Below are 20220 nucleotides of genomic sequence, written 5' to 3'. Positions count from 1 at the left end.
GCCACAACCTTACCTCTGCTTGCACCGCTTGAAACAATTGAAGTGCTCGAAGGTTTTCTTAGTTTTGCACAAAGACGAAAATCGAGACTGTGTGTAGGATGATCGACGGCAGTGAACCAAGGACGTCGGATTGCTGCAGATGCCGCAGCGCTCGTGTGTAGTTTGGCACTGCCGTGCTTAAGGAGAGTGTGCTGCACATGCGTACGAAATCTTCGAATTCGTGCTTTTAGTTTTGTGAGCGCTTTCTCACCAACCAACATAGTCACTCAGATAAGAGAGGTAACTATCCAAAATAAGGATAAACACTTGTTACAAAACGCTCCTTACGCAACATCGGAGGCCTCTAGGAGCAGAGGGCTGCAGATATCCGTAGTAAAGATGTAGAATGTTACTAACTTCATCAAATAAAACAGACCGAGTCATTATCTTCTCAGCACGCCGTCGTGTTATACGCACAAAAATAAAAAAAAAATTGTTTCCGAGCAAAGTATGCTGTATTTTTAAGTGAAGATCTTCGTAATGTACATCTGCAGTAAACGTTATGCTGTTGATTTATGGTGACAATTCGTTTTTATATTTACAATGAAGAGAGATTGACCAGTGGGCAACAGACAACTAAAACGCAAGTTGCCAGATGGATATTAACTGCAATACTGCCCACGGTGCCACGGTAAGTAGGAGGTTTGGTTTCCCGATACATGTCGCCGTGTAACTGCCGCTCGTGGCGATACATTAAAGAGTTCTCTGCCTTCTTGTCAGAGAGCCAGTACCCAGATTCACTCTAAAGAAATAAAGACGCGAAATCTGTGCGCCACATTTGAAGATGATCCTGAAACGGCTCCAAAACTAGTTATCTCGAATTAAAAAAATTCAAAAAGTGAGTTGTTGCAGTATTCCACATTTATGTTCAGTACACATTCACAGGCACTTGAACAGTGGTTCCCAGCCTTTCTTAGACCATTGCTCCTGAGTGCAATCAGACATTTGCCAGTACCCCCTGCCCTACCCTCCTGGGTTGTCATTTAAAACTGCAGTGCTAGACTTGGAAATGGCTGCAAATTAAGCGATGGAAACAGTGTTCTCCGAGACATCTATTTCCAGTTGTAATTTTCATTTCAAGCAATGCCTTTGGAAGACATAAAAGAACAGGGATTAGTGGAGAGATACAGGGATGAAGAAGTAGTTCGATTCTCTTGCCGCATGTATGCTGTAGAGCACATCTTCCACCGGACTGCCTTGATGATCCATGGATGGTAACAGCGTAGCAAATGCCCAATGACGAAAATATCATGAGTTCGTAGACTATATAGTCAGTCAATAGATGGAAAATCTTAGTACACCATCTGAAATGTGGAATTGGTGAAGACAGGCAGTCGACCGAAATTATTTCGAAATAAATTCACTCTTAACTTGGCTTCAGATGCGTTAGGTAATACCTCGATACCTAACACAACTGTATCAAAGTTATCTGCGTTCAGAGAATTTATTTCGAAGTGATTTCGGTCAGCTATCTATCGTCATCAATTCAATGCACAGGACCATGAATGCTGTCGAAGTTTGGCATAGCAAACGATACTCAATAAGGCGAAGGTATCTGAACCTACAATTTCTGATCAATACGCTAAAGGAGAATGCAATAAAATCAATACCTGAAATTTAAAAAAATCCGTTGGTCAACCTCTTCAGTGCAAGAGGTAAAAGATACTTATGTGTTGAAAAAGAGTTAGAAGATATATTAAGAACACGTAATGACTCGGTGGATTTAAGACGTTTAAAATTTACGACATTCCTACGAAAAGTTCGTCAAATAAGACAGGAATTAATGTTGTAGAATGGAAAAGGTAAATAAGTCGTACACTAAGTGGACATCCAGCGGACGCAGGTAAACACTTCCTGTTATACCATGCCACTGCTGCCTCGTTGTAAACACAGAGGACAGCAGGAAGTGCTCTACGTCCACTAGCTGGACTCCAGAGCAGGAAACAGCCGGGGTCCTCGGTGGTCTAGTGGTAAGGTGTCTGGAACGTTCCAGCGCCTCGGCTGGGGCTATTCGCCCCAGCCGGGCCGGGGTTCTATCCCCGGCCGGCGCTGGAATTTTCAGATTTCCGAACACTAGCCTCCACCTCTGCCCTGGCATGTGGCGCATGCCGGGTACCCCCGTGGGGTCCGTGCTTCGGATCCCACGTGTAGCTCACTCCCACACTACAAACTAAACCTGATTATGCTGCTGCAAACATTTTAACTCACACACTTTCTTCACCACACTTCATCTACATATATTTTAAGGTACTTAATATATCTCACTATCAAAATTAACTGCATGGTTTCATTAATATTTGTAGGATTACAACTATGAAATATAAACCTTACAAAAAAAAATAAATAAAAGATTTTGTTTTCCATCGTGTACTGAATACTGCTGTGGTAAATACCCAAACATCTGCCATTTTCTTGTAGTTAACAGTCAATATTCGAAAAAAAGTTTATCATACTGATTCATATATTACATACTGTATTTCACACATTATCAGTGCTGAAACAGCAGTAATTATTTCAAAGTCATAAGAAAACGCAAAATATTATATCAATAGCAACACACAAGCCAACAATGTGTTCTTTTTAGTATCATGATTGACTATGTGGTAAATAAATTCTGTATAAGAAATTGTTTCGTAACAGTTGACACTATCTTTTAAAAATACATTGTTTTCACTACCTGCATTTTCAAAAACGAACACAGGCCTTCTTTTTTCTCAATTTATTCTAGCGTCAAAATGAGATGTTTGATATGACACAGGTCACTAATGAGATAAACTCTTTTTTTGTATGAAAAACAATATTTCTCGTGGTTTTATGTGAGCTGAATGCTGAATCAAACAGATAACACCTAACAATAATAAGAGGAATTTCTTGGCGATTTTACTAACACGACCATATATTTCATATAATATTTCGATTAATAGTTATATGACAACCTCTCTGCCTCTACGTTTTGTAAAAGTATCTTGTGGATCAGAAAAGAAATTATATTACTACCTCTGCAGGTTAAGTCTAGTTGAATGAAAGAGATTGTAAAGGCCGTAGCCGAAGATGTAGAATGTTACATTCTATGCAAGGCGTTTGCCATCAGTAATGAGTGAAACTGTAAAATGAGAAAAAGGGATGACAAACGTCTATTATTGTTGTACTATTATATCAAAAACGTTGCATTGCAAGAAACTTACTTACAGTTCCCCTTGCTGTTCAAAATTCTTTAACCCACAATACTGTGCGATTATTTTGGTACCATATAATGTAACAGTAGCCCCGACACCTCATTGCGCAGAGGAAATTGAACCTAAATTTCGTATTTTTGGTAATGAGAGAGAGAGAGAGAGAGAGAGAGACTGTCTGCTAGTATGGCTGTTTCTTTTGCTATTAAATTCTGAGCCACATATCCATTTTTAATGCTTAGAAGTGTGGACAAAACTTTTAGTAATACTAAATTACAAGGAGGGAATGATGAATGTAACATGCTGCGTACATTAATGTCGCTGGAGATGTTGTTTGCATTTTATGTTACGAGAACAGAATTATTTTGTAGCGTGTGAAATACACAATGATACGGTAACAAACAAACCGGGCAGTGATGCCATAGTCTGTTTTGTAATAATAGTGTAAAGGAAGAAGTAAACAGCAACTAGACATTTAAGTCACTCAATTTTCGCGGTCATTTTGCGGTTCATCACTTTGCTGCTAGGTGTCGCTACTAGTCCCTCACACAGTCAGTTATCACTTCGCTGCTAGGTGTCGCTACTAGTCCCTCACACAGTCAGTTATCACTTCGCTGCTAGGTGTCGCTACTAGTCCCTCATAGACTCAGTTGTCTATAGTGCAGGGCTTCGCTACCAGAGGGCTCTATCAGCACCGGCGAGGACTCACTCTGTCGGCGTTTGCTGCTTCACTCCTCAACATCTATGCTAGCTGACGTAATTGCTAAATCTTCAGACTAAACGAAAAAAATAACACCAATACCAAATAAGGCAAATGGTAATAAGTGCGAATACTACCGAACCATCACTTTCATACGTCCTGGCTGAAAATACTGATCCAAAATATCTACAGAGGAATGGAACACATTAGAGAAGACGAGCTAGAGGAAAATCAATTTTGAGAGATCACACTAGCCGCTAGAGATCAGTTGAAGAAATTCAACCTATATTTGTAAAATCAATAGATGTAGAAAATAACTTTTGACAGTTTCGACCAGAATATACAGTTTGAATTTAAGATGCAACCAGGGATAAAATACAGTGCGCGGCATGTTATCTAGAGTTCTGCCAGAAATCAGACAGCAGTTGTAAGGCTTAAAAGACATAAAGGAAAGCTGGTAGTTGATAGTTGAGAAGAGTGAGTGAGTGAATGTGTGGGGGAGGGGGAGGGGGAGGGGGAGAGAGGGAGGGAGGGAGGGAGGGAGGGAGGGAGAGAGAGAGAGAGAGAGAGAGAGAGGAGTGATTGGGGGGAGGGGGGGGCTCTAGCCAATTCTCCCATGTTATTCACTTTGCATACAGAATGTTTCACACGTCATGCTACACACTTATCGAGTCTGTAGACGGGACCCAGCTGATGAAGTTTTACATAGGAACCGATGTCTGGAAACGTCATCCAGCGACGCTACAGAGTATATAAGTTACAGGCGCTGCAGCCTGTAAAATATGTGTATACAGGGAGATCTAACGAAGACGTTACCAATTTTCTATGATGATGGAGATGGATAAATGTATCAATTTGAGGTTATGTCCCTATAACGGAAAATTAGAAGAGAAGACATTCCTGTTACGTGTGACAGTATGTACCGGTAGTGCTGTTGCTAAGATGTAGGGCAGGAAACTTTCAGAGGTGGTAGTATGGACCGAAAGAAGAAAACAATGTCCAGTACACATGGGCTGTAAAATGCATACCTTAAGAGCTGTGAGGACTTGTTCATCTTCGCTAGCATAAAACATATCTCCACTATTGAACAAGTGCTCATAGCTCCTCAGGTATGCATTTTGTAGCCCATCTTTAAGGGACATTTTTTCTTACTTTGATTCATACTACCACCTTTGAAAGTTAGCAACAACAGTACCAGTACTTGTATTCCACCGTCAGAGGTATGATAACGATTTTCCCTTGTAACTTTCGACTCATTTGTTTCCGGAACTGGGGCCCTTACCTCAAATTGATACATGATCACGGCATCACACTCTACTTACATACATTTGCCGGAGCTGGCGCCTGTATTTTGATGCTCCGTAGCCTCGTTAGATGACGTTTGCAGGCATGAGTTACTAGATAAAATTGCAAGCTCTAGAAATGTGAAACACCTTGTATAAAGAAAGCAACATACGAAACGAACGAGAAATTCGGGAAATTAATCGAAGGTAAGTAATAGAAATTGTTTCCAAATCGAACTTTCATTTTGCTGCTGGTGATTTGAAACTTCGAGGGATTTATTCGCTCTGAAGAGGATCGTTCAAACGATGGTCGAAATGTCGTTATTTTAGTTGTTTCACTGTTTTTTAATGATATTGCTTTGTACCCAAAATGATTTTCTTCAAGCGCTAATAGAAAGCACAGAAGCTGAAATCGTTATAGGTACAGAAAGCTGGATAAAGCCTGAAATAAGTTCTGCAGAAATTTTTACTAAGTTTCAGACACTGTTCAGGAAAGGCAGATTAGGCAGAATTGGTGATGGAGTGTTTGTGTCTGTCAGTACTGGTTTATCTTGTAGATGCTCCGTGCGAATTGGTTTGGGTGGAGGTTATACTTAACAGCCGAACTAAGTTAAAAATTGGCTCCTTCTACCGACCCCCAGACTCCGATGATATAGTTGCTGAACAGTTCAGAGAAAATTTGAGTCTCGTAACAAATAAATACCCCACTCATAACGGTTATAGTTGGTGGAGACTTCAACCACCCTCGATATCTTGGCAAAAATACTTGTTCAAAACCGGTGGTAGGCAGAAAACATCTTCCGAGATTGTCCTAAATGCTTTCTCCGAAAATTATTTCGAGCAGTTAGTCCACGAACCCACGCGAATTGTAAATGGTTTCGAAAACACACTTGACCTCTTAACTACAAACAATCCAGAGCTAATAGAGAGCATCATCATGACAAACAGGGATTAGTGACCACAAGGTCGTTGTAGCTAGGCTCAATACCGTTTCTTCCAAATCCACCAGAAACAAACACAAAATAATTTTATTTAAAAAGGCGGATAAAGTGTCTCTAAAAGCCTTCCTAAGAGAGAATCTCCATTCCTTCCGAACTGACTATGCAAATGTAGACGAGATGTGGCTCAAATTCAAAGATATAGCAGCAACAGCAATTGTGAGATTCATACCTCATAAATTGGTAAGTGATGGAGCTGATCCCCCATGGTACACAAAACATGTCCGAACACTGTTGCAGAGGCAACGGAAAAAGCATGCGAAATTCAGAAGAACGCGAAATCCCGAAGATTGGCTAAAATTTACAGACGCGCGAAATTTTGCACGGACTTCAATGCGAGATGCCTTTAATAGGTTCCACAACGAAACATTGTCTCGAAATATGGTTGAAAATCCGAAGAAATTCTGGTCGTATGTAAAGTACACAAGCGGCAAGACGCAGTCAATACCTTCGCTGCGCAGTGCCGATGGTAGTGTTACAGACGACTGTGCCGCTAAAGCGGAATTATTGAACGCAGTTTTCCGAAATTCCTTCACCAGGGAAGACGAATGGAAGATTCCAGAATTTGAAACACGAACAGCTGCTAGTATGAGTTTCTTAGAAGTAGATACCTTAGGGGTTGCGAAGCAACTCAAATCGCTTGATACGGGCAGGTCCAGATTGTATACCGATTAGGTTCCTTTCAGATTACGCTAATACAATAGCTCCCTACTTAGCAATCATATACAGCCGCTCACTCACCGATAGATCTGTACCTACATATTGGAAAATTGCGCAGGTCGCACCAGTGCTTAAGAAGGGTAGTAGGAGTAATCCATCGAACTACAGACCTATGTAATTGACGTCGGTTTGCAGTAGGGTTTGGAGCATATACTGTATTCAAACATTAAGAATCACCTCGAAGGGAACGATATATTGATACGTAATCAGCATGGTTTCAGAAAACATCGTTCTTGTGCAACGCAGCTAGCTCTTTATTCGCACGAAGTAATGGCCGCTATCGACAGGGGATCTCAAGTTGATTCCGTATTTCTAGATTTCCGGAAAGTTTTTGACACCGTTCCTCACAAGCGACTTCTAATCAAGCTGCGGGCCTATGGGGTATCAGTTGTGCGACTGGATTCGTGATTTCCTGTCAGGAAGGCCGCAGTTCGTAGTAATAGACGGCAAATCATCGAGTAAAACTGAAGTGATATCAGGTGTTCTCTACGGAAGCGTCCTGGGACCTCTGCTGTTCCTGATCTATATAAATGACCTGGGTGACAATCTGAGCAGTTCTCTTAGGTTGTTCGTAGATGATGCTGTAATTTACCGTCTAGTAAGGTCATCCGAAGACCAGTATCAGTTGCAAAGCGATTTAGAAAAGATTGCTGTATGGTGCGGCAGGTGGCAGTTGACGCTAAGTAACGAAAAGTGTGAGGTGATACACATGAGTTCCAAAAGAAATCCGTTGGAATTCGATTACTCGATAAATACTACAATACTCGAGGCTGTCAATTCAACTAAGTACCTGGGTGTTAAAATTACGAACAACTTCAGTTAGAAAGACCACATAGATAATATTGTGGGGAAGGCGAGCCAAAGGTTGCGTTTCATTGGCAGGACACTTCGAAGAGGCAACAAGTCCACTGAAGAGACAGCTTACACTACACTCGTTCGTCCTCTGTTAGAATATTGCTGCGCGGTGTAGGATCCTTACCAGGTGGGATTGACGGAGGACATCGAAAGGGTGCAAAAAAGGGCAGCTCGTTTTGTATTATCACGTAATAGGGGAGAGAGTGTGGCAGATATGATACGCGAGTTGGGATGGAAGTCATTAAAGCAAAGACGTTTCGCGGTGAGATCTACTTACGAAATTTCAGTCACCAACTTTCTCTTCCGAATGCGAAAATATTTTATTGAGCCCAACCTGCATAGGTAGGAATGATCATCAAAATAAAATAAGAGAAATCAGAGCTCGAACAGAAAGGTTTAGGTGTTCGTTTTTCCCGCGCGCTGTTCGGGAGTGGAATGGTAGAGAGATAGTATGATTGTGGTTCGATGAACCCTCTGCCAAGCGCTTAAATGTGAATTGCAGAGTAATCATGTAGATGTAGATGTTTGTAGGAATTCTATCGCTTCTCTCCGATATTTTCAGCATGATACTAGTATTTTTTCCTAAACCTAACAACGTTAATAGTGCTTGAAATGATGAAAATAGTACCTAATACTTTTTGATATGAAGACAGAAACGGTGCTTCGTTTTAATGATAACAATATACAGGAAAATTCAGCCATGTTTCTGCGAAGTTGCATAACGCCGAAATCCTGAAACACATCCGTATATTTCGAATGCGGCACAACAGCTGTAGGTAGGAGACGAGGTACTGGCAGAAGAAAAACTGTGTGGGCGAGGCGTGAGTCGTGCTTGGGTAGCTCAGATGGTAGACCACTCGCCCGCGAAAGGCAAAAGTCTCGATTTCGAGTCTCGGTCGCGCACACAGTTTTAATCTGCCAAGAAGTTTCATATCAGCGCACACTCAGCTGCAGAGTGAACTAATTCTGGAAATAGCTGTATAGTTACTGGAGAGATACAGGATGTTCCAAAATTCCCGTTAAAAACTTCTAGGGAACTGAGTGACGATATTTTGAACTGGAACCCATGTATGGAAACGTATATCCGTGCTACAGCAGTATAAATACATCTTCGCTAATGTGGTATGCCACAGGGTAATCATCACTGGAAAGGGGTTACTTACGTCGGATCGTATGATGTCATTTGAAGGCTGTCCTACCTCTCTGAACTGGTTCGAGTCTCGTTCATGTGTCTGTGAGTGATAGAGCAACATTGCTGAGTACACTTTTGCCGAATACACCGACACGAGTATTCTGTGTGGCCAAGCTCACAGTGCTGGAAGAGCTGCTGGTCGCCTTTATCAAGATCGTTGTCCACAACGTCTGACTCCTTCCCACACGATTTTCGTTACCATTGCGCAACGTCTTCGAGAAATGGTGCCTTCACCGTCAGCAGGTGCGACTGTGGTGCCCCGTGGAGACGCAGAGCACGCGAATTGGAAAATAATTTATATGGATATGGTGTCTGTTCTTTCGGACATGTCCGAAAGGACACTACGAATGTAGTGTGTGGATATACAAGGTGAGAATGTGGGTCTCGCGGGAGGCGTGCGCGAGATAGTCGCACTATCGTCTGTGCCCTCGGTGGCTCAGATGGATAGAGCGACTACCATGTAAGCAGTAGATCCCTGGTTCGAGTTCCGGTCGGGGCACACATTTTCACCTGTCTTCGTTGATATACAGGGTGATTCAAAAAGAATACAACTTTAGGAATTTAAAACTCTGCAACGAGAAAAGGCAGAGCTAAGCACTATCTGTCGGCGAATTAAGGGAGCTATAAAGTTTCATTTAGTTGTACATTTGTTTGCTTGAGGCGCTGTTGACTAGGCGTAAGCGTCAGTTGATGCTAAGATGGCGACCGCTCAACAGAAAGCTTTTTGTGTTATTGAGTACGGCAGAAGTGAATCGACGACAGTTGTTCAGCGTGCATTTTGAACGAAGTATGGTGTTAAACTCCTGATAGGTAGTGTATTAAACGTTGGTATAAACAGTTTACAGAGAATGGGTGTTTGTGCAAAGGGAAAAGTTCTGGACGGCCGAGAACGAGTGATGAAAATGTAGCACGCATCCAGCAAGCATTTGTTCGCAGCCCAGGAAAATCGACTCGCAGAGCTAGCAGAGAGCTGAAAATTCCACAATCAACTGTATGGAGAGTCCTACGAAAAAGGTTAGTTATGAAACCTGAACGTCAACTACCCGAGGCGATGGATCGGCCGCCAGGCAGCTCGTGACAGAGCACTTCATCACTGGCCTCCAAGAAGCCCTGATCTTACCCCCTGCGATTTTTTCTTATGGGGGTATGTTAAGGATATGGTGTTTCGGCCACCTCTCCCAGCCACCATTGATGATTTGAAACGAGAAATAACAGCAGCTATCCAAACTGTTACGCCTGATATGCTACAGAGAGTGTGGAACGAGTTGGAGTATCGGGTTAATATTGCTCGAGTGTCTGGAGGGGGCCATATTGAACATCTCTGAACTTGTTTTTGAGTGAAAAAAAAAAACCTTTTTAAAAACTCTTTGTAATCATGTACAACAGAAGGTTATATTATGTTTCTTTCATTAAATACACATTTTTAAACTTGTGGTGTTCTTTTTGAATCACCCTGTATATCAACGCCCGTCGTCAGCTGAAGGTATTAATACCATTCTAATTTCGAACTGGAAAAGGCCCTCCTGTATAAACAGTGTCTCTGAAGACCGATTTTTTTTGTTTCTTTGGTTATTAACGAGTGAAACTGTAGAACAATAGATGTAATGGGTCACATCTACACTGAAATGCCAAATAAACTAGTATAATAATGCGTATTCAAACACAGAGACATGTAAACAGGCTTAATATGGTGCTGCAGCCGGCAACACCTGTGTAAGACATGTGTCTGCCGCAGTTGTTAGATTTTGAACGTAGTATTATACTCGGCGCAAGAGCGATGGGACACAGGATCCCCGAGGTAGCTATGAAGTGGGGATTTTCCTGTACGACCATTTCACGAGGGCTCCGCGAGTATCAGCAATCCAGTAAAACAACAAATCTCCGACATCGCTGCGGCCGGAAAAATATCCTGCAAGAATGGGAACTGAAGATAATCGTTCAGCGTGGCGAAAGTGCAACCCTTCCGCAAATTACAGAAAATCTCAATGCTTGACCATCAACAAGTGGCAGCATGCGAACCATTCAACGAAACATCATCTATATGGGCTTTCAGAGCCGAAGGCCCACTCGTGTACCCTTGCTCACTGCACAGCACAAGGCTTTACGCCTCATTTGGGCCCATCGGTACGAACATTGGACTGTTGATGACTGGAAACATCTTGCCTGGTTGGACGAGTCTCACTTCAAAATGTATATAGAGTATGGACGTGTACGGGTATGAAGACAACATCATGACTCCATGGACCCTGCATGTCAGCTGGGGACTGTTGAAGCTGGTGGAGGCTCTGTGACGTTGTATGGCGTGTGCATTTGGAGTGATGTGGGACCCCAGATACGTCTAGATACAACTCTGACTGGTGAAACGTGCGTAAGCATCCTGTCTGATCACCTGCATCCACTCATGTCCATTGTGCATTCCGACGGATGTGGGTAATTCCAGCAGGACAATGCGACATCCCAGACAACCACAATTGCTACAGAGTGGCTGCAGGAACACTCTTCCGAGGTTAAACTCTTCCGCTGGCCACCAAACTCCCCAAACATCCTGTACGTTTCCAGTAAATTGTATAGCATTATCGAGCATATCTGGGATGCCTTGCAACGTGATGATCAGAGATCTCTGCTCCCTCGTACTCTTGCGGATTTATGGGCAGCTCTGCAGGAGTCATGATGCCAGTTCCCTCCTGCGCGACTTCAGCCATTAGTCGATTCCATGGCACGGCGTGTTGAGGCACTTCTGCGTGTTCGCGGGGGCCCTACACGGTATTTCTTTGGCTCTTCAGTGTAACAAATTACTTGTCAAAGTGACAGCGTTACCAACATGTTTGAAATGGTTGTATCACACGTTTCCAGTAAATTGTATAGTCGTTGTCGTATTACAATTGGTATCTGCGAATACATTTCATAATTCGTGACAGATCGTCAGGTGCGACTGCAGACGTCCGCAGCGTTTACCCAATGGGCGTATTCGCTACGGTAGCTCTGACGCCCACGAGAATAACCGGAGGTAGAGAGCGCAGTACGGCTAGACTGAAGGCCACTTTCAACTAGTGTTGCCAGAGGTGTCTCTTTCTAGAGATACTACGACTCACCCCCCCCCCCCCCCCATGAACCATGGACCTTGCCGTTGGTGGGGAGGCTTGCGTGCCTCAGCGATACAGATGGCCGTACCGTAGGTGCAACCACAACGGAGGGGTATCTGTTGAGAGGCCAGACAAACGTGTGGTTCCTGAAGAGGGGCAGCAGCCTTTTCAGTAGTTGCAGGGGCAACAGTCTGGATGATTGACTGATCTGGCCTTGTAACATTAACCAAAACGGCCTTGCTGTGCTGGTACTGCGAACGGCTGAAAGCAAGGGGAAACTACAGCCGTAATTTTTCCCGAGGACATGCAGCTCTACTGTATGATTAAATGATGATGGCGTCCTCTTGGGTAAAATATTCCGGAGGTAAAATAGTCCCCCATTCGGATCTCCGGGCGGGGACTACTCGAGCGGACGTCGTTATCAGGAGAAAGAAAACTGGCGTTCTACGGATCGGAGCGTGGAATGTCAGATCCCTTAATCGGGCAGGTAGGTTAGAAAATTTAAAAAGGGAAATGGATAGGTTAAAGTTAGATATAGTGGGAATTAGTGAAGTTCGGTGGCAGGAGGAACAAGACTTTTGGTCAGGTGATTACAGGGTTATAAATACAAAATCAAATAGGGGTAATGCAGGAGTAGGTTTAATAATGAATAAAAGAATAGGAGTGCGGGTTAGCTACTACAAACAGCATAGTGAACGCATTATTGTGGCCAAGATAGACACAAAGCCCATGCCTACTACAGTAGTACAAGTTTATATGCCAACTAGCTCTGCAGATGATGAAGAAATAGATGAAATGTATGACGAGATAAAAGAAATTATTCAGGTAGTGAAGGGAGACGAAAATTTAATAGTCATGGGTGACTGGAATTCGTCAGTAGGAAAAGGGAGAGAAGGAAACATAGTAGGTGAATATGGATTGGGGGGAAGGAATGAAAGAGGAAGCCGCCTTGTAGAATTTTGCACAGAGCATAACTTAATCATAGCTAACACTTGGTTCAAGAATCATGAAAGGAGGCTGTATACATGGAAGAAGCCTGGAGATACTGACAGGTTTCAGATAGATTATATAATGGTAAGACAGAGATTTAGGAACCAGGTTTTAAATTGTAAGACATTTCCAGGGGCAGATGTGGATTCTGACCACAATCTATTGGTTATGAACTGCAGATTGAAACTGAAGAAACTGCAAAAAGGTGGGAATTTAAGGAGATGGGACCTGGATAAACTGAAAGAACCAGAGGTTGTAGAGAGTTTCAGGGAGAGCATAAGGGAACAATTGACAGGAATGGGGGAAATAAATACAGTAGAAGAAGAATGGGTAGCTCTGAGGGATGAAGTGGTGAAGGCAGCAGACGATCAAGTAGGTAAAAAGATGAGGGCTAATAGAAATCCTTGGGTAACAGAAGAAATATTGAATTTAATTGATGAAAGGAGAAAATATAAAAATGCAGTAAATGAAGCAGGCAAAAAGGAATACAAACGTCTCAAAAATGAAATCGACAGGAAGTGCAAAATGGCTAAGCAGGGATGGCTAGAGGACAAATGTAAGGATGTAGAGGCTTGTCTCACTAGGGGTCAGATAGATACTGCCTACAGGAAAATTAAAGAGACCTTTAGAGAGAAGAGAACCACTTGTATGAATATCAAGAGCTCAGATGGAAACCCAGTTCTAAGCAAAGAAGGGAAGGCAGAAAGGTGGAAGGAGTATATAGAGGGTTTATACAAGGGAGATGTACTTGAGGAAAATATTATGGAAATGGAAGAGGAGGTAGATGAAGATGAAATGGGAGATAAGATACTGCGTGAAGAGTTTGACAGAGCACTGAAAGACCTGAGTCGAAACAAGGCCCCGGGAGTAGACAACATTCCATTAGAACTACTGATGGCCACGGGAGAGCCAGTCCTGACAAAACTCTACCATCTGGTGAGCACGATGTATGAGACAGGCGAAATACCCTCAGACTTCAAGAAGAATATAATAATTCCAATCCCAAAGAAAGCAGGTGTTGACAGATGTGAAAATTACCGAACTATCAGTTTAATAAGTCACAGCTGCAAAATACTAACGCGAATTCTTTACAGACGAATGGAAAAACTGGTAGAAGCCGACCTCGGGGATGATCAGTTTGGATTCCGTAGAAATGTTGGAACACGCGAGGCAATACTGACCTTACGACTTATCTTGGAAGAAAGATTAAGAAAAGGCAAACCTACGTTTCTAGCATTTGTAGACTTAGAGAAAGCTTTTGACAATGTTGACTGGAATACTCTCTTTCAAATTCTGAAGGTGGCAGGGGTAAAATACAGGGAGCGAAAGGCTATTTACAATTTGTACAGAAACCAGATGGCAGTTATAAGAGTCGAGGGGCATGAAAGGGAAGCAGTGGTTGGGAAGGGAGTGAGACAGGGTTGTAGCCTCTCCCCGATGTTATTCAATCTGTATATTGAGCAAGCAGTAAAGGAAACAAAAGAAAAATTCGGAGTAGGTATTAAAATTCATGGAGAAGAAGTAAAAACTTTGAGGTTCGCCGATGACATTGTAATTCTGTCAGAGACAGCAAAGGACTTGGAAGAGCAGTTGAACGGAATGGACAGTGTCTTGAAACAAGGATATAAGATGAACATCAACAAAAGCAAAACGAGGATAATGGAATGTAGTCAAATTAAGTCGGGTGATGCTGAGGGAATTAGATTAGGAAATGAGACACTTAAAGTAGTAAAGCAGTTTTGCTATTTAGGGAGTAAAATAACCGATGATGGTCGAAGTAGAGAGGATATAAAATGTAGACTGGCAATGGCAAGGAAAGCGTTTCTCAAGAAGAGGAATTTGTTAACATCGAGTATAGATTTAGGTGTCAGGAAGTCGTTTCTGAAAGTACTTGTATGGAGTGTAGCCATGTATGGAAGTGAAACATGGACGATAACCAGTTTGGACAAGAATCGAATAGAGGCTTTCGAAATGTGGTGCTACAGAAGAATGCTGAAGATAAGGTGGGTAGATCACGTAACTAATGAGGAGGTATTGAATAGGATTGGGGAGAAGAGAAGTTTGTGGCACAACTTGACTAGAAGAAGGGATCGGTTGGTAGGACATGTTTTGAGGCATCAAGGGATCACAAATTTAGCATTGGAGGGCAGCGTGGAGGGTAAAAATCGTAGAGGGAGACCAAGAGATCAATACACTAAGCAAATTCAGAAGGATGTAGGTTGCAGTAGGTACTGGGAGATGAAGAAGCTTGCACAGGATAGAGTAGCATGGAGAGCTGCATCAAACCAGTCTCAGGACTGAAGACCACAACAACAACAACGACTCACCCCACGTAAGCTTTAAGCGGAAAGCCAAATGCTCCAACTTCTGGCCTCTGCTAACATTTCGAAATACACTATCCTATCAGTAAGTGTACAGACACCTATTGTTGTTGTTGTTGTTGTTGTGGTCTTCAGTCCTGAGACTGGTTTGATGCAGCTCTCCATGCTACTCTATCCTGTGCAAGCTTCTTCATGTCCCAGTACCTACTGCAACCTACATCCTTCTGAATCTGCTTAGTGTATTCATCTCTTGGTCTCCCTCTACGATTTTTACCCTCCACGCTGCCCTCCAATGCTAAATTTGTGATCCCTTGATGCCTCAAAACATGTCCTACCAACCGATCCCTTCTTCTAGTCAAGTTATGCCACAAACTTCTCTTCTCCCCAATCCTATTCAATACCTCCTCATTAGTTATGTGATCTACCCATCTTATCTTCAGGATTCTTCTGTAGCACCACATTTCGAAAGCTTCTATTCTCTTCTTGTCCAAACTAGTTATCGTCCATGTTTCACTTCCATACATGGCTACACTCCATACAAATACTTTCAGAAACGACTTCCTGACACTTAAATCTATACTCGATGTTAACAAATTTCTCTTCTTCAGAAACGCTTTCCTTGCCATTGCCAGTCTACATTTTATATCCTCTCTACTTCGACCATCATCAGTTATTTTACTCCCTAAATAGCAAAACTCCTTTACTACTTTAAGTGTCTCATTTCCTAATCTAATCCCCTCAGCATCACCCGATTTAATTTGACTACATTCCATTATCCTTGTTTTGCTTTTGTTGATGTTCATCTTATATCCTCCTTTCAAGACACTGTTCATTCCGTTCAACTGCTCTTCCAAGTCCTTTGCTGTCTCTGTCAGAATTACAATGTCATCGGCGAACCTCAAAGTTTTTACTTCTTCTCCATGAATTTTAATACCTACTCCGAATTTTTCTTTTGTTTCCTTTACTGCTTGCTCAATATACAGATTGAATAACATCGGGGAGAGGCTACAACCCTGTCTCACTCCCTTCCCAACCACTGCTTCCCTTTCATGCCCCTCGACTCTTATAACTGCCATCTGGTTTCTGTACAAATTGTAAATAGCCTTTCGCTCCCTGTATTTTAACCCTGCCACCTTCAGAATTTGAAAGAGAGTATTCCAGTTAACATTGTCAAAAGCTTTCTCTAAGTCTACAAATGCTAGAAACGTAGGTTTGCCTTTTCTTAATCTTTCTTCTAAGATAAGTCGTAAGGTTAGTATTGCCTCGCGTGTTCCAACATTTCTACGGAATCCAAACTGATCTTCCCCGGGGTCCGCTTCTACCAGTTTTTCTATTCGTCTGTAAAGAATTCGCGTTAGTATTTTGCACCTGTGACTTACTAAACAAATAGTTCGGTAATTTTCACATCTGTCAACACCTGCTTTCTTTGGGATTGGAATTATTATATTCTTCTTGAAGTCTGAGGATATTTCGCCTGTCTCATACATTTTGCTAACCAGATGGTAGAGTTTTGTCAGGACTGGCTCTCCCAAGGCCATCAGTAGTTCTAATGGAATGTTGTCTACTCACGGGGCCTTGTTTCGACTCAGGTCTTTCAGTGCTCTGTCAAACTCTTCACGCAGTATCTTATCTCCCATTTCGTCTTCATCTACATCCTCTTCCATTTCCATAATATTGTCCTCAAGCAAATCGCCCTTGAATAAACCCTCTATATACTCCTTCCACCTTTCTGCCTTCCCTTCTTTGCTTAGAACTGGGTTGCCATCTGAGTTCTTGATATTCATACAAGTCGTTCTCTTCTCTCCAAAGGTCTCTTTAATTTTCCTGTAGGCAGTATCTATCTTACCCCTAGTGAGACAAGCCTCTTCATCCTTACATTTGTCCTCTAGCCATCCCCGCTTAGCCATTTTGCACTTCCTGTCGATCTCATTTTTGAGACGTTTGTATTCCTGTTTGCCTGCTTCATTTACTGCATTTTTATATTTTCTCCTTTCATCAATTAAATTCAATATTTCTTCTGTTACCCAAGGATTTCTATTAGCCCTCGTCTTTTTACCTACTTGATCGTCTGCTGCCTTCACTACTTTATCCCTCAGAGCTACCCATTCTTCTTCTACTGTATTTCTTTCCCCCATTCCTGTCAATTGTTCCCTTATGCTCTCCCTGAAACTCTCTACAACCTCTGGTTCTTTCAGTTTATCCAGGTCCCATCTCCTTAAATTCCCACCTTTTTGCAGTTTCTTCAGTTTCAATCTGCAGTTCATAACCAATAGATTGTGGTCAGAATCCACATCTGCCCCTGGAAATGTCTTACAATTTAAAACCTGGTTCCTAAATCTCTGTCTTACCATTATATAATCTATCTGATACCTTTTAGTATCTCCAGGATTCTTCCTGGTATACAACCTTCTCTTATGATTCTTGAACCAAGTGTTAGCTATGATTAAGTTATGCTCTGTGCAAAATTCTACAAGGCGGCTTCCTCTTCCATTTCTTCCCCCCAATCCATATTCACCTACTATGTTTCCTTCTCTCCCTTTTCCTACTGACGAATTCCAGTCACCCATGACTATTAAATTTTCGTCTCCCTTCACTACCTGAATAATTTCTTTTATCTCGTCATACATTTCATCAATTTCTTCATCATCTGCAGAGTTAGTTGGCATATAAACTTGTACTACTGTTGTAGGCATGGGATTTGTGTCTATCTTGGCCACAATAATGTTTTCACTATGCTGTTTGTAGTAGCTTACACGCACTCCTATTTTTTTTATTCATTATTAAACCTACTCCTGCATTACCCCTATCTGATTTTGTATTTATTACCCTGTAATCACCTGACCAAAAGTCTTGTTCCTCCTGCCACAGAACTTCACTAATTCTCACTATATCTAACTTTAACCTATCCATTTCCCCTTTTAAATTTTCTAACCTACCTGCCGGATTAAGGGATCTGACATTCCACGCTCCGATCCGCAGAACGCCAGTTTTCTTTCTCCTGATAACGACGTCCTCTTGAGTAGTCTCCGCCCGGAGATCCGAATGGGGGACTATTTTACCTCCGGAATATTTTACCCAAGAGGACGCCATCATCATTTAATCATACAGTAAAGCTGCATGTCCTCGGGAAAAATTACGGCTGTAGTTTCCCCTTGCTTTCAACCGTTCGCAGTACCAGCACAGCAAGGCCGTTTTGGTTGGTGTTACAAGGCCAGATCAGTCAATCATCCAGACTTGCCCCTGCAACTACTGAAAAGGCTGCTGCCCCTCTTCAGGAACCACACGTTTGTCTGGCCTCTCAACAGATACCCCTCCGTTGTGGTTGCACCTACGGTACGGCAATCTGTATCGCTGAGGCACGCAAGCCTCCCCACCAATGGCAAGGTCCATGGTTCATGGGGGGCCCTTCTCTGTAGAAGTTCAATATCCTCTGTTCGTCCTATCTGGTACTGATTGCAATTCCCCAGTGTTGTACCAATGAACCGCACGCGCTTTACCTAAAAATATGCTTATATGATCGTTCCATTCCACACCCCTACAAATTTATATACTCTAGTATTTACACGAGTTAACAAATTGCAGCTGCAGCGCACTGAAGCTGCAGTCATCGGACTACGTAGTCTCATTTTTGAAATGTTGATTTTGTTGATACCGTCACAGTAGAATATTTGACTATGATAACACAGCCTCAACCCCGCCTCTGCTTGCACGGCTTCGAACTATAAAAGTCCTCGGATGTGTTCCGCAAGTTTTGGAGACAGATGAAAATCGGATGGGACCAAGTCGGGGCTGTGTGGAGGTCAATCGACGGCAGTGAACGAACGGCATCGGAGTGCTGCAGACGTCGCAGCGCTCGGCTGTAGTTCGGCGTTGTAATGCTGAAGAGGAGGGTGTTCCACGTGCGGACAAACTCTTCCAATTCGTGCTTTCAGTTTCCTGAGCTGTTTCTCACGCACCGACACAGTTACATCACACACCGCTATGTTACACGGTACAAATCGGAGCCCTCTAGCAGCAGAGGACTGCAGATATATGGAATAAAGATGTAGAATGTTACCAACGTTTTTTAACTGGAAAGCTTAGAGTTTTCAAATAAAACATTTGGAGTCACTACTTCTCAGCACGCCCTCGTGTTATATGCACAAAAATCAAAAGACTGTTTCCGAGCAAAGTATGTTATAGTTTTAATTGAACATCTTTGTAATGTACATCAGTAGTAAACCTTATGGTGATGGTGAAATTTCGTATTTATATTTACATTGAAAGGCGATTAATCTGTGGCCAGTACACAATGACAACGGCAGTTGCCATGTGGATATTAACTGCAATACCATCCACATTGCCACGGTAAGTGGAAGAATTGGTTTTCCGACACATGTCGCCATGTAACAGTCGCTCATGGCGATACATTAAAGAGTTCTCTGTCCCCACGTCAGAGAGCCAGTACCCGGCATCATTCTACCGAAATAAAGACGGAAATTATGTGTGCCACATTTGAAGATGAGTCTGGAAAGGTTACAAAACTAGTTAATGGAATTAAAAATATTTCAAAATGTGAGTTTTTGAAATTTTCCGTATTTATATTCAATGCACTAGTCACAGGCTCTAGAAGATCCTTAGGGGATATGCTTAATCGGTTGAGAGCGTGATGTGTCCCTCCGAGATTAACTTTCCCTGGGCTTTAAGCGACTCACCGGTCAGCATTTACAGAGCTGCCAACTACATCTCACACCGGGAATATTATTAGGCTTAGTTTGCATCGCAAATAGAACAAGCATTCGCAGTCATTCCCTCTATTGACTACCACTCGCCTATATTCAATATTTAAGGATTCCTCCGGAAATATTCCAAGTAGACTTTCTCGGG

The sequence above is a fragment of the Schistocerca nitens genome, chromosome 12, assembly GCF_023898315.1.
Source record: "Schistocerca nitens isolate TAMUIC-IGC-003100 chromosome 12, iqSchNite1.1, whole genome shotgun sequence".
NCBI classification, from domain to species: Eukaryota; Metazoa; Arthropoda; class Insecta; order Orthoptera; family Acrididae; genus Schistocerca; species Schistocerca nitens.
This window is presented reverse-complemented; position numbering follows the sequence as displayed.